The 14,896-nt window shown below is 37.4% G+C and overlaps 1 protein-coding gene across 1 annotated transcript in view; it reads left to right on the forward strand.

Moving 5' to 3' along the window:
* Positions 1 to 6,271: 6,271 nt before the first annotated feature.
* The window catches only part of LOC110296441 (hyaluronidase-5), a 19,965-nt gene continuing 11,340 nt past the window's right edge, over positions 6,272 to 14,896 (forward strand). Inside the window, exon 1 of the mRNA XM_021165143.1 lies at positions 6,272 to 6,400. The gene's annotated coding sequence lies outside the window, so the exon portion shown is untranslated. The remainder of the gene's footprint in view (positions 6,401 to 14,896) is intronic.

Consider the following 14,896-nt stretch of genomic DNA (forward strand, 5'->3'; position numbering starts at 1 on the left):
GCCTCCTCCTAACTGGTTTGTTTTCCTCCCCTAGAGGACCAAGCTTTACCAACAGATGTAGTTCAGAAGTTCTGAAGGAATGATACAGATTAGCTTGTCTTGAAATCATGAGTGATGTGTCATCTATAGAGCGAGAGGTACACATAAAGAGTAAACATTTTGATATTCATAAAAATGTGGAAGGAGAAAAACAGGCGGAGAAAGAGAAAGAAGGGAAAGGAAGAGGAGAAAGAGGACCAAAGGGAAAAAGTTGAAAACTAATGGTTATTTAACTCAGATTTTGGAACTGAGGCTAGCTTTAAGCTAATGCCACTTGTAGTGTTTCCTCATTGTGTTTTGTATGACACAAAATGTATAAAATATTTTAGTTGTTAGTGTGTTTTTGGTTTTTGAAACATAGTTTCTCCATGTAGCCCTGGCTGTCCTGAATATTGTTTTAAAGACCAGGCTGGCTTTGAACTCAGAGATCTGTCTGCCTCTGCCTCCTAAGCTAGGCTCCCAGGATTATCTTTTCTTCATTTCTCAGCTCAGGGATTAGTAGTGTGCACCATTAAACCTGGCATTTAAGCTAGTGTTGGGGGTCCAAACTCAAGTCCTCACACTTACGTAGCAAACACTTTTTGACCCACTGACCCATTTCCCCAGCCTTGAAATTCACATTTGATTAGGTAAAATATTAGTCTCAGTATAAAAGTCTTATTCTGATTCTTGAGGAAGGAACTGTTTGAAGGAACTGAAGGAAAAGTTTGTGTGCATGAATATAGACTTCTATTTTCTGATCATAAGTGGGTAACTTAAACCACAAAATATAATTTGATTGTTCCAATCAGACCTCTTATGTAGCTAATAAAAAACCTATTGTTGAATGGATATTCAAAGATAAAAGCACTGCATTGAAGTCTAATTAAATTGACATATTTGTAGATATCTAGAATGTAGGTTTAAGTTCTCTCCTCTCCCTCACCTGCCCAAGCAAATGGGATACTAACCCCAACATTTTTTGGGTATTTGTTCCAGCAACAAGATTTCCATCACGTACATGATGTACAAGACAAACCATTCAGTCTGGAATATCTTATGTTGGTTTCAATTTGTTATGTTTGTAACAACATTGACTCAAGGAGGTGGCTAGATCTGGATTTCCTAATTGGATCGGGAGGAAAATTACTGAAGTTTTATCTAATGTTTATTTTCTCACTTGGGAAAATGATGACAGTAATAATTTTACCCTAGTTTTGCTAAAAATTCTTAAATGGTTTCATAATATATATAGAAAATCTGTTTTTAGAGATTTGATAGAATTACTCTGTTGTTGTGGTGTTTCAGTAAAATATTATTGAACGAATTGCTGTATTAAAATTTACAATCACAAAAATATCTCAGTTTTATTAGAAGACTATAGATAATCAGTAAATACCACTTTTGGTAGTATTTATTTTACTTGACATTTTTAGTATTATTTTTGGAAATGCAGCTATTGCATGCTAAGAATTAAAAGCAAGCAAGGCATATGCAATGAAAGCACAATATCTGTTCTGTCAACCATAACACTAATCAAGTAGCCAAAGTACTAATTAGAGGCAACTTCCAAGGCATTGGCTGCCTTATAATTATGTTTACAATAGAGTCTGTGCCTTTTGAAGTTTCCTTTTAAGTCTTTGGAGTTATCAATCTCTCTGCTCTTGGATATTTTTCCATATTTTATAACTTTGCTATGTTTGTTTTTTAAGCAAAAGACTAGGTTTTATTAAGGTCTTGTCTCCACCCCCAATCTCATTCTTGGCTTAAACTCATCAAACATTCTGAAACAGAACAGCCCTCAAGAACAGGAATGTTCACAGGTTGTTTTGCAGCTGGTTTCCCAGCTTCTTTCAATGTTCTTCCCCCCCAACGACCATGCTTGAGTCTCCTTTGCCCATTACTTAACCAGATTCTTATTTTCTTGTTGCTCTAAGCACTGAATTTCTGTTCTTTGTCTCAGGTGAGACTCCTGGCAGTTTTCTACTTTTCCCTTGCTTTAGCGACGAGACAAACACTTCTGTCTGGACTTCTCATCCACAAATGTCTGCAGATTTCCCCAGAATACAGAGAGAATCTACTGATACATACTTACAGTGGCATTTTGAGTTGACGTTTCAGTGCATTTTCCTTTAGTATAGCATCTGCCATACATTTACACTCTATGCCGAAATTTAGCACCGATGAGCAATCCTATAACTGTCCTTGCTTTGACTTTTGATAACCACTCTTCCTATTTTCTGAAAAAGAAGCGCAGTCAGCTTGTTTGGCTAGATTAAAATATAACCCTCCAACACTGGAAAAATATATGGATTCTATATTAATCATATGTTTTGCTACTATTTCATTTAAATGCTACTTACTTATATATAACTTATTCCAATAATGTGATTCAAAGGATTGTTTGAGAAATTGCATTTTGCTGGTCAGAATACTATTTTAATTGAATAAAAGGGAGGCATCTTAAAGGCTGATCTTGAATTGGATGATTTTTTTCATGCTCCCTCTCAGAAGTTGAGTGAAAGCAAAAGAATGCAGTCCACAGAGAGGCTGAGTCAGCCTGATGTAACTTTTTGTGAAGATTCATAAAAATTTCCTTATGCAGGTCGTCTTTCTGGATCACAAAGTTTGGTTCCCGAGACTCCTCTCTAAGGCAGAGAGCGTCATCGGATCTGTTCTCTTGTAGCACGAATTTCCTGGAGAGTTTCAGTTTTCATCAAAATACTTTCTTAATTGTTTACATAAACTCATTTTTTTTTCAGTTTTAATGCTAACAGTTCTAGTTTAGTTTTAGTGTTAACATATCTATGAATCATTAAATGATTTATGTCTTTTTTCATACTTGCTAAGTCTGCCTCAGATATAAAAAGAGAATGAGCAAGAGACAAAAGCTTTGATAACAGTAGAAAAACCCTCAGATTTACTAAGTGTTTTCTTATCTGGATTTTTTTTCATACAATGTAGTTGATCATGTTTTCCCCTGTCCCACTTTTCCTACAATATCACACCACCTTGCCTTCCCAACCTTATGCTCTTTCTAGGAACTTAAAATGTCAAAATAGACAAACAATAAAACAAAAAATGGCAAAATAAAATGATGAAAAGCACACCCCCCCCCCAACCATAGCTGACTATTCCTAGGTATAAGTATGAGGCCTGTCTGGAATGTAATTTATATACCCAGTGACACTTGACTGGAGAAAATTTGTCTGTTTACTTATTTATTTATGTGTCAAGTATAAAAGAGAAAACAAAACAAGCAAACCTTGTCTTTACTCTTTTTAAATTCTGTGTATCTGATTGAATAAGTCAAAGAAAGATTAATAGAGAACATGCATGTTATGTAATACGTTTTTATTGGATATTTTCTTTATTTACATTACAATTGTTATCCCCTTTCTTGGTTTTCCCTCCAAAAAACACCCTTCCCTCCCAAACCTGCCCACTCCTGCTTCCTGGCCCTGGCATTTCCCCACACTGGGGCATAGAGCCTTCATAGGACAAAGGGCCTCTCCTCCCATTGATGTCCAACTAGGTCATCCTCTGCTGCATATGCAGCTGGAGCCATGAGTCCCACCTTGTGTGCTCTTTGGTTGGTGGTTTAGTCCCAGGGAGCTCTAGGGGTAGTTAATATTGTTGTTCCTCCTATGGGGCTGCAAACACTTTCAGCTCCTTAGGTCCTTTCTCTAAGGACACATGCTCCACTATTTTCATAGCAGCCTTATTTATAATAGTCAGAAGCTAGAAAAAACCCAGATGTCCCTCAACAGAGGACATGAAACAGAAAATGTACATTTACACAATGGAGTACTACTCAGCTATTAAAAACAATGAATTTATGAAATTCTTAGGCAAATGGATGAATCTGGTGGATATCATCTTGAGTGAGGTAACCCAATCACAAAAGAACACACATGATATGCACTCACTGATAAATGGATATTAGCCCAGAATACCCAAAATACAATTGACATACCACATGAAACTCAAGAAGAAGGAAGACCATAGTGTGGATACTTCTATCCATATTAGAATGAGGGAACAAAACACCCATGGAAGAAGTTACAGAGACAAAGTGAGAGTAGAGACTGAAGAAATGACCATCTAGAGAAGGACTCACCTGGGGAATCCATCCCATTTACAATCACCAAACCCAGACACTGTTGTGGATGTTAACAAGTGCTTGCTGACAGGAGCTTGATATAGCTCTCTCCTGAGAAGCTCTGCCAGTGCCTGACAAATACAGAAGTGGGTACTCACAGATACCCATTGGGCTGAGCATAGGGTCCCCAATGAAGGAGCTAGAGAAAGGACCTAAGGAACGAATGTAATACTTATACAGATACAAAGAAGACTATGAGATAAGATCAAAAGAAGCAAAGAGGCAACTAGTATCAAGAGCTTTTCAACTTTAAAAATAAAGCATACTAAACTGTGTAAAGTAAAAAGATGAAGGGGAATGGGAGTTCTAGCTTGTAGGGTATAGGAGTTTTTGAGAAAGTAAAATGTATGGTGGAATTGAAGGGAAGTGGGAGGGTCCGATTGCTAGGCTTGCTTAACTGATGCATTTTAGCCAATACCTAAAGTGTCAAGTGCTCTGTATAGTCTCTTCTCCTCCCCCCCCCCAGGAATGTTTTTCTATTCAGGTGGAATTTGGTTTGTTGGGGAGTCCTCCTCACATTTATTGTTCCTTAGTTATCACTTCAATAGCTCAAAATACCTGTGATGGCTGTTCTTGCTTGTCAACTTGACTACATCTGGAATGATCTACAATACAGAAATGGAACACATGTCTGTGATTCAGAATTAAGGCATACTGGCCATGAAAAACTTAGGCCCAGGTAAGGTAGTACATGCCTTTATTCCAAGGAGACAGAGCAAGAAGATCTCTGAGTTCAAGGCCAGCATGAGACAATGCAAGTTCCTAGTCCAGGTGTGGTGGTACACACCTTTAATCTGGGCCATACCTTCTGCTGGAGGCCTCCAAAAGGACAATGAGAAAAGGGAGTGTTTGTTCTTCTTTGCCTGCTTGCACTTACTTGTCAGCACATCTGTTAGAACCTACTTCAGGATTCCAGCTTATACTACTGAGGACCAGCTGAAACACCTAGCCTCATGGAACTAAACATGTTTCTTGGACTTCTCATTCACAGCTGCCCATTGTTGGGCTAGTTGGACGGCAGATTGTAAGTCATGCCAATAATTTCTATAAGTTCATTCCATATGTTCTGTGACTCGAGAGAACCCTGACTAATACAATACCTAATACACTTAAGTGATGTAATCTGTGGTGGAGTGTTCTGAAGCCCTTCATTTCCTCTGTCTAAAACTCCAGTAAGTTATCTTAAAGGTAAAGCTGAATTAATGTCTGGCAAAAAGAATCTGATTAGTGACTCAGTAGTAAGAGCTCTGCAAAGCGGAGGATGGACATTAGGAGAAAATACACTGAAAAAAGAAAATGTAAGCACACTGCCCCAAATTCAATAAATTTATCTTGTAGTCTTTTGAATATGTCAGCCCAATAAAATGGTTGAATCTCAATTGTCAGATGGATAGTGCTAGTGTCTTCTGTTCACATGCAAAACATAGGTACTTCGTGTCATATAATCCATAGTGAAAACAGTATTTTCTCACAGAGAATGTCCATGCTCCTCTGTGTTGAGTAGTTATATCTACAATTTTGGACCATAAGCAAGAAACATTCAATATAATCTTTTTATGGAGCTTTTGTTTTTCCCAGGAATTAGGATCTCACTCACAGGAAGGATGGTGGGATTTTCTTGTCTGGTCATAGATACCATCCCTTCATCCATCTTCTTTCATGAGTTTACTTGATGATCATATTTGTAGAGCCTACTGTAGTTCAGATTTTTGATACTATCTAGATTACATGGCAACAATCAGATTTATCATGTAACATGACAAAAATCTAGACAACGGTTGTATGGCAGTATAAAAATTGTGCTTCACTTAAGAAAACCATCAGGCTGATAGGAAAGATAAGTTTGAAACAAAGCCTATCCCAGAAGATCAGAGGTTAAGGAGAGAGAAAGAAAGAGGAAGATTTGTATTTTTTTTAAAAAAGCATTTTCTTTCTCAAGGAAGGGAGAGTTTAAAAGAGACAAAATAGAGAAGGAAGTAGTTTCTTGATGTGTTGTTTTGGGAAAAATCTGTCTACTTTGTGATGTCATCTGCTTCTAGGACTTTGAACTGACTCTGAAATCCTTTCTATGAGGTCACCTGTGGAGACAGTATTCCATCTGTTCTGGGTATGTTGGTGAGTCTAGCTAGGCCATGGTTCACATGAACACAGGAGGAGTATCTTTTACTATAATGAAAGTGCAGGTGGTGAGGAGTTCTGCATAAGGTCTTTTCCAGCAAGGTAATACTGCATGGTATTTCCTAAGCTTCTTGATATCTACTTGACTTCTTGGTTGAAAGCGATGAAAAGAATATGCTTTATTCATATATAGTATGTCCCAAATACACTAGCTAGTTCTTTTATGTTGCAAATCTTAGCATCTAATTGTTAACTCAAGTGCCTGGAAAGTCCATTCAATCTGGGAATGGGAGGTTTGGGGGCACTAAGTATAAAGTCCCCCAAAGTATTTCTGCTTCATAAAAAAAATTTATTTTCATAAAGGCTCATTTTGGTTAAAGTTTATTTCATGACTGGAATTTTTCTCTATAAGCATTATTAAATTTTATGTTTAATTGTATGGCTTGCCATGATTATTCAGGATGTTATCAGTTGCTGTAGAAAATTTTAATCCAGACCTGAGGTTTCTACCCTTCCTTTGACCATTTAGTTCCTGGATAAAATTCATACACAACCCTTATATTTACGATTAGCTTTAAACAGTACAGGCACTGGGCAAATATCTACCCTCTATGCTATTAGAATCTACTTTCCTATTGATAACCTCAAGTTATTACATACTATGTTTCTTCTTAACTCTAATTGGCCAATTATCAGGGCCACATTTACATGACTCACCTAACTCATGGTGACTTCTTCTTCCTCCATATTCTTGTCATGGTCCTCCTCTAGCTCTAAGCCCAGGATACCTAAACTCCACATATGTCTCTTCTGCCCACCTATTGGCTGTGGGCATCTTTATTTACCTATCAGAAATAACTTGGGGGCAGGGTCACTTACGTCTATGTGCAGAATATAGCTCTTGGGGGCCCACAGTTATCATTAAAATAGACAGCAAGACCTCAACAATCATTTCTAAAATTATTTTGAGTATAAAATAGTTATTGTGAAGAAATAGCTTACTTGTGATTTAAAAAAAAATGAGTTTCTTAGTCAAAGCCAATCCATAAGGGAATGTCAATAGTCCATTACTAGTATCTTTGCCACGATCACAGTGTCAGCGTGCATACTTGGATTACATTTAGTCCATCCACCGAGCACACAGGCCATAACTTAACAGTTGTGAGTAGCTGAATGTAGGAGATAGGTGTCTATGACCATGTGAAATGTCAGGGCACTCTGATACCTCATAAGGGCAAGAGGGTTTCATTCTGAAAGTTTATTATATTTACAGTTAGGGAAACAGCAAAGAATGTGGCCAGAAAGCGAATACTGGAGAAGAATTAATGTTTCAGCTCCTTACTCCTCATCTACTTGTATGTGTATCTTACTCAGTAAGACATAAGTGCAGACCGATGAGTCAAATCAAATAGATGGCAAGATGATTTTCTGGCTGAGGGTATGAACCATCTGCCAATTGTTCGACAACCTTATGTATTTCCCCCTCAGATATCCCTGAATGTGAATAATAATAGTCAGGAACGTAAGCTTGCCTACTGGGTGGGAAAAGAAAGCAAGGGATCAGTTTCCAGCTGTGTACAACAACAACTTTGTCAGTTCCTTTATTTTCAAGACTTTTCATTTTCCCAGGTACGGGCTTGATGGTGGATAAATTGTGAGCTTTAGAAAGAAAGGGAAGAATTTGAAACATTAGCATTGCATGCACATTTGTAATAGGACTATCAGAAAAATTAAAACTCCCTAGGTTTCAAATACTAGTATGAGCATGACAGACTCCAAAATCCTATATGGAATAGTGAATTGGTATCATCTCCTTGCTCTGCAGTGAGTATGTTCTAGTGAATGTTTTAATTTAACTGCCCACACTTCATAGGTAGATATTTGAGAGGCTTATATAAAAACTTCTTGCCTTTGCCTGACACTGATGTCTTCAAGATGTCAGCTGGAGCTGTAGGTGTAAGCAGGATACTCTGGCCAGTGGTGTTCCATCCTGGTGAATCCCATTTCTCTGAAGTTCTGTGACTTGGGCCAATACATTTAATGAATAGGTAGAGAAGAGCAAAACAAACAAAATTTACTTGGAATTTTCATGAGCACAGGAGAAATTCAAAGAAAAAAATGTATCCAAGATCTTAATATACATCCTAAACAAAAAAAAATTATGAAAAACTATGAAGACATAGGAAAAGCTTGCAGAAGGAGTAACTTATGGCCTAGGATGTTATGTGGGGAAATCTAGCTGATAAGAACATACCAAAGGTTTGATTGTGCAAACTCATTTTAGCTTCTGCTTGCATTCCCCAGCTATAGATTTTCTTCTTTTCCACATACAGGGGAGGGTACTCAGCACATGAAAAGCATTATCTTCTGGGGGTGGCTAGAGAGCCTGCTCCTCAGCACATGAGATGGAGCGTCATCTTCTGGGGCAGGTCAGACTGCCTGTCTGTCAGCACATGAGAAGCATCAACTCCAGGGGGAGGTAGAGAGCCCGTTTCTTGGCTGCTTTTGCTTAGTCCGTCTAAAGGCTCTTTAGTTCCTCCTAAACAGCAAGCATTGTGTTTCAAAATGGTGTGTTTTGAACCCCTCCAGAAGTTTTATGCTTGTTTTGTGTACACTATTTTCTTGCACTGTCAGAAAGAAACCGGTGTGCTAGTTATCAATCACCCATGGTTTTATAGTTAAAGAAAGAAAAGTTCAAAAGTATAATGAAGTTAAATATTTGGGCAAGGTAACATTGACATTTGTTTTTATTTCAATGTTGGTCCTAACCTAGAATATTTAAGTGGTGGTTAAGGTATCTACAGATATCCCTTAAGTATTAAGCATTAAGGTAGGTAAGGGTTTTATTCTGGTTGTTGAGAGAACAAGTTAGAAGTAATTTGCCTTTGACCAATTAATTAGAATATGGCCACTTTTATAATTAAAAACGTGTGTGTTGCACTACATAGATTTTTATCTATCAAAGTGATTTGAATCCATTTTACACTAACAATATGCATTTTGCACTTAATATACAAACATTATTTTATAACTAAGCTATTATTATATATAAATTTGGTTCTCAACTATAGATCCTGATTCACAATTTCCTCCTTAATTTGAGAATTTTCTCTTCTCCCAGGCATGTCATAGGAACTTTAACTGCCCTGAACTTTGTTATCAAATTGTTCATAGATTTTCTGCCTTCCCATTATCTGATAAGAGGTTGTAAGACTTCTTTTTCCCAGAAATTGCTTGCTTGGCACCGTGCATGTTGGAACTGTGTAAATGTGGCTGAAGAACAACAGGCCTTGCTTGGCGTTTCTCTCCTGACTCACAGGCATCAGGACACACTCTACTTGTGTAACCTTATTTTGACATATTCGTCAATGGTTCCCTCATGCCAATGCAATGAAGCCTCCCTTAAAATCAGAAAGGACAAACTTTTAGAGGTTTCATGCAGAAAGTCCTCAATGGATATTTGCCTAGAGAGAGCATGAAGCTCTGACTGCTCTACCCAGCTCTTACTCCGTAGATCTCTCTCTGTCCTCTGTAGCATTTTGTATGGCTGACTGTTAAGCCTGTTTCCTCGAGTCCTGGAAATTGTTCATGAAAAATGAACAAAACCCAATGAAAGGGCTGTGGGAAACTTGGCGCACAGCTAGCTGGTCAAAAGTGCATGCAAAGCTACCTGTAGTTTGTGAATGCCATCTGAATTTGTGGGTGTGTACCCAGCTGTCAGCCAAGAGCTCTAGCTCTGCAGTGGCAAAGCAAGTGGTGTTTGTTTGTTTGTTTGTTTGTTTTTGTTTTTTGTTTTTTTTTTAGATAACGTGCTGTTTCTTCTCTCTTTTCTGACTGCCTTGGCAGAGTCTTGTATGGAGATTGTGTGTGCTGCTGTCACCCTCACTAGCTCTGCAGCCTCTTAAGCACAGCTCTCAACCTGTGGGTCACAAACCCTGCCTCCAGGTAGCATAGTGGATAATGCTCATATCAGATATTTGCATTATGATTCATAACAGTGGCAAAATTACAGTTATGAAGTAGCAATGAAATAATGTTATTGTTGGGAGGGGTCACAGCATGAGGAACTGTATTAAAGCGTCGCAGCACTAGTAAGGTTGAGAGGCACTGCTCTAAATTCAGATTTCTGGTTAATTTGCTTTTGTATCTTGACCTAGGGATTCATAAGCCTCACATTTTTCTCGAGATACTCTCCAATCTAACCACATACATTGGTGTTTATGATTCCAAAGATGAAATAGCATTTATTACAGTCTTGCTACAGGCTCATGTGCTGGCATCACCAGCCAAGTGTTTCTAGATCCTTTTCATGACACAACCATTCTAATATTGTATCAGAGCATACTGTTAGTTGGCAGCTGGGACAATTATTAAAATATAGGATTAGGTTAGTATGTGTATCTTGAAGGTGTCTTCTAAGTTTGTGGCTTCTAGAAAGCAAGATTTTTTGTTGTTGTTTGTTTCTGTCTAAGGTCAAAAGCAACTTTTACTAAGGAAATAATATTTCTTATGTAAATTTATATCCACTTAATGTTTAAAATGTTGGTGGAAAGCTTATATCTCACCCCCATACATACATATAAATGTATGTATGTATGTATGTATGTATGTATGTATGTATGTATGTGTCTACAGAAACTTAACTCTCAAGGAGACATTTAGATGTGGTTGCCATTTGTTAAGTGATGACTATGAAATCGGAGCTCTCATAGATGGGATGAGTCCCACCATTTAAGCCAGGCCACAGAGAACTTGCTTGTTCTTACCAGCATGTGAGAGTGGCTTGCACCTTAACCTTGGAACTCCATTATCTAAAATCAAGTTTTTCTTACTGAGTCTGTAATTTTTAAGACTTATTTGCATGTATATATGTGTGTTTGTGGATGTTTGCAACACATGTGAAGGTGCCTGTGGAGTCCAGAAGTCTGTGGTCATGAGACAACTCATATGGTGCCCAGAACTGAAATCAGGTGTTTCAGAGGTATAGGTTGTGCTTGTAACTGTTGAAACATCTCTCCAGGCCTCAAGCTATAATACTTCATTGTAATAGCCCCCAATAGACTACGTTCAACACAGCGATTAAGATTTCAAGCAAGAGATGAACATGTGCTTTGATATAAGGTAGAATCCATTGAGACGAGAGAAAAGTTATCTGGTGCAAGTGAAAGATAGGAAATATTCTGCGGACATGGAAAGGGAAGGTTACCCCTCTCCTCAGAGTCCTTTTAAAGTATCTCACCAGGTACAGAGTGAGAATTTGAGCGGGACTTTTTTTTTTGTGAGGGTTGATGGTATAAAGACAGTGTTCTTTTGTGTAAGAGTACTTTGTGCTGGAATTTTCAGCACGTATCCCTGGCTACTGCTGTCTACCTATGGCACTACCTCAACAAAAGGAGCATGATCCAAAATACGATTCCTTTCCAATAACAACAAGCCAAGCACTACTTTGATTGACATTTTGAAAACATTCATTCTAAGATTTTAAAAGAGAAATTACATTTGCTTGCACAGTAAATGCTTATCTTTTTTTCAAAGGTTCACTGTAATAAAATGTAGACATTTATCTGTCAGTAAGCTGAAATGCTTAGCAAGTCAAGAAGACAGCCAATGGGAGCTGCCTTTACGACTGGACCCTGGAACTCATTTCAAACACTAATCAAAAAATTTACAACATTCTTTTCTTAATGTCCCATTCTTGCTAATCTTCCTTGCCACCAAACACAAACAGCGACTCAACAGACACACAGAAATACTGGTCTTTCTGCCCTATCATAAAGAAACATTGCAAAACATTCTTTCTTTGGTCAAAGGGCTGCCTTATCCTTACCACATAACCAATAGACTTGAAGCACTTCTGACCTACAGAGACACTAGAGGAAAACTCATTCATTTCAATAGTAAGTTACCTACTTTTCTTTCTATACTGTGATCTAATAGAGAAAAGGCAGTTGTGGTTTGGGGAGAATGATTGTCAAGTTCTGTGTCTGTAATTACCACATCTTTTTCCTATAATGACTTTAGTTGTGTGAGTAAAGCTTCTGCCATCTAGTTGCCCATGGTAGATACAGAACTACAACATCTTGGTCTTTGAGGATCTCTCGACTTTCCATACATATTTGGGGCAGTGTTCAGAAAGTTAAATCAAACATACAAGATACTGAAGATAAAGAAGAAGCAGAAGTCAAATAGAGAAGACAGTAGAAATGTAACATTATACTAACTTTTCTTGTTGAATCAAGTTTGTGAATTCTGGCCAAATTATCTATAAAATATGTTTCAAGAAAAAAATTGTTAGGAAATATACTTGTTTTCAGAAAAACTTGCACTTTTCACTGCTTTTATTTTCTGCTTATCTTTAAAAGCAAGATTTATTTTGAATTATGTGTGTGCAAGTATGTGCACTCACATGTGTTTGCATGTGTGTGTGTACATGTGTTTGTGTATGTCTACGTGTGAGTGCAGTATCCATGGAGGTCAGAAGAGAGTGTTTGACCACCTGAACCTGAAGTTACAGGCAGTTGTGAGCCACATGCTAGCCCTGGGCACTGAACTTCAGTCTTCTGTAAGAGCCACCTGTCTCTTCCTTTTAATTTTTTTAATAAGTTTGTCTAAAATGTAATGCTTAACTGGAGGTAGGTATCTATCTTTGTGTTGAAAGAAAGAACACTTCAGTACTCTGTACCCTGTGTCAATAGCATATAAGGACAAAATACTGGAGTCTACTCTCACATAGATTTTTATTTCTGCTTTTTCATTTGAAAGAATGAGTCTTTTGCTATTTGTAGATATAAGTTAGATGTAGTAAAAACCGCATCCAAAGTCTAGGAACTGTTTGTTCAATCTCTTGACTGGGCCTTTATCATGTACAGTTGTTCTTAGAACTGTACAGCCCTAAAGAATGAGGGAAAGGGGATAAAGAAACATGAAACTTTGTTATTTTATATATACCTAGTTGAAGGTAAGTTTTTATACAGAACTTAAAAATGTTTTAATTCATGAAACACATTTTAATGGTATAGAATTTCCCACATGTGGATTCATGTTGCTACTCAAAATGTTTTAGAATTTGGAGTATTTTGAATTTTCTTTCTTTTTTTCCCAAGTAGGCATGTTCTATCTAGTTGATAAGAAGCATAAGGCCATTTGTTACCTGGGATGAAATTAGTTAAACTTTTAAAACTTATTTTTAAAATGTATTTCTAATTGAAATAGAATTACTTTATCTGTTCCCTTTCCTTCCTCCAGCTCCTCCACCTACCTTTCCTCAAGTTCTCTCATGAACCCTACTCTCAAGTTGGTGATAGCCTCTTTTTATATATGGTAGCCCCTAAATATATATGGTAGCCCTAAATATATATGGTAGCCTTATATGTGTGTATATAATAGTAAATAATTCTTTAATTTTACATATTTATATATATTGTTATATATTTAAAGAGTTTAGAAGTCTATACTATTTAATATGTATTTAATATATATCTTAAATGTATTTCTTTAGTATATATCACATGTACATGTATGTGTGTTTGTGTATGCACATACATATAAATTCAACCTACTGTGCCAGTTTTTTGTTTGGTGATTTGTTTGTATGTGTGTATATGGTTTCAAGGTTGATCACTTTGTATTGAATAACTAATAAAGGAGCTAAGGCTTGGGAGAGGAAAATTTTCCTTCTCTTAGCAGTCAAAATGTTGAAGTTTTTTTTTAAGGGTGTGGCACTGTGAAATTTTTCTCTTCCTCATTAATATGACCACTGATATTGTCATAGTCTAGTTTATTCAGACATTTCTGGGAAAGACTTTTTGCACCAGATGTTCTGGTATCACGTATTGGTTCTTGTGATCTTTATGGCCCCTCTTCCATGATGATCCTTGAACTGGAGGAATGCTGGAGCTATAAAACAGGTGTATCCACTGGAGTTGAACTGTACACAATCTGTTGACCTCCACATTAAGTCCCAATGTGGTTGTCTGTGATAACCTCCGTTTGCTGTACAGAAAGGCTTCTTTGCTGAGGGGTGGTAGCTACCCTTATCTGTGGGTATAGGGACAAGATATAGAATGTAGTAAAAAATTGACTAGTCTAGAAAAGTGGCAGTAGTAGGTTCTTCTAAGGTCCACAAGGTTTTCACAAGCCCTAGGGAAGCTGGCTCATTTTTCCATACCAGTCATGATTTCCCTCCTATTGCGTACATCTTAAATCCAATGATATAGCTGTAGGTCGGCACTGACATATGAGTGCCACTTCTTGTACCATTGTACATATTTTACCATGCTCATAATTGCCATGGTTCACAAGGGTGCAGCTGGATAGGAATGTTAATTGCTTTCTTCTCTTCAGCTTGCATAATATGTTCTGGAACCAGGGAAGATAGACCATATGAGAGAGGCTTCCAGGTCAGATCCAGCTCAAATCATTTGAGTCCTGTCTAGCTTGGCTGGGAGACTATTAATGACTACTTCAATTACTTTAGGGGATATGGGACTGTTTAGGTCATTAATCTGATCCTGATTTAACTTTGGCACCTGGTATCTGTCTAGAAATTTGTCCTCTTCATCCAGGTTTTCCAGTTTTGTTGAGTACAGCCTTTTGTAG

Source organism: Mus caroli, chromosome 6 (assembly GCF_900094665.2).
Source record: "Mus caroli chromosome 6, CAROLI_EIJ_v1.1, whole genome shotgun sequence".
Lineage (NCBI taxonomy): Eukaryota > Metazoa > Chordata > Mammalia > Rodentia > Muridae > Mus > Mus caroli.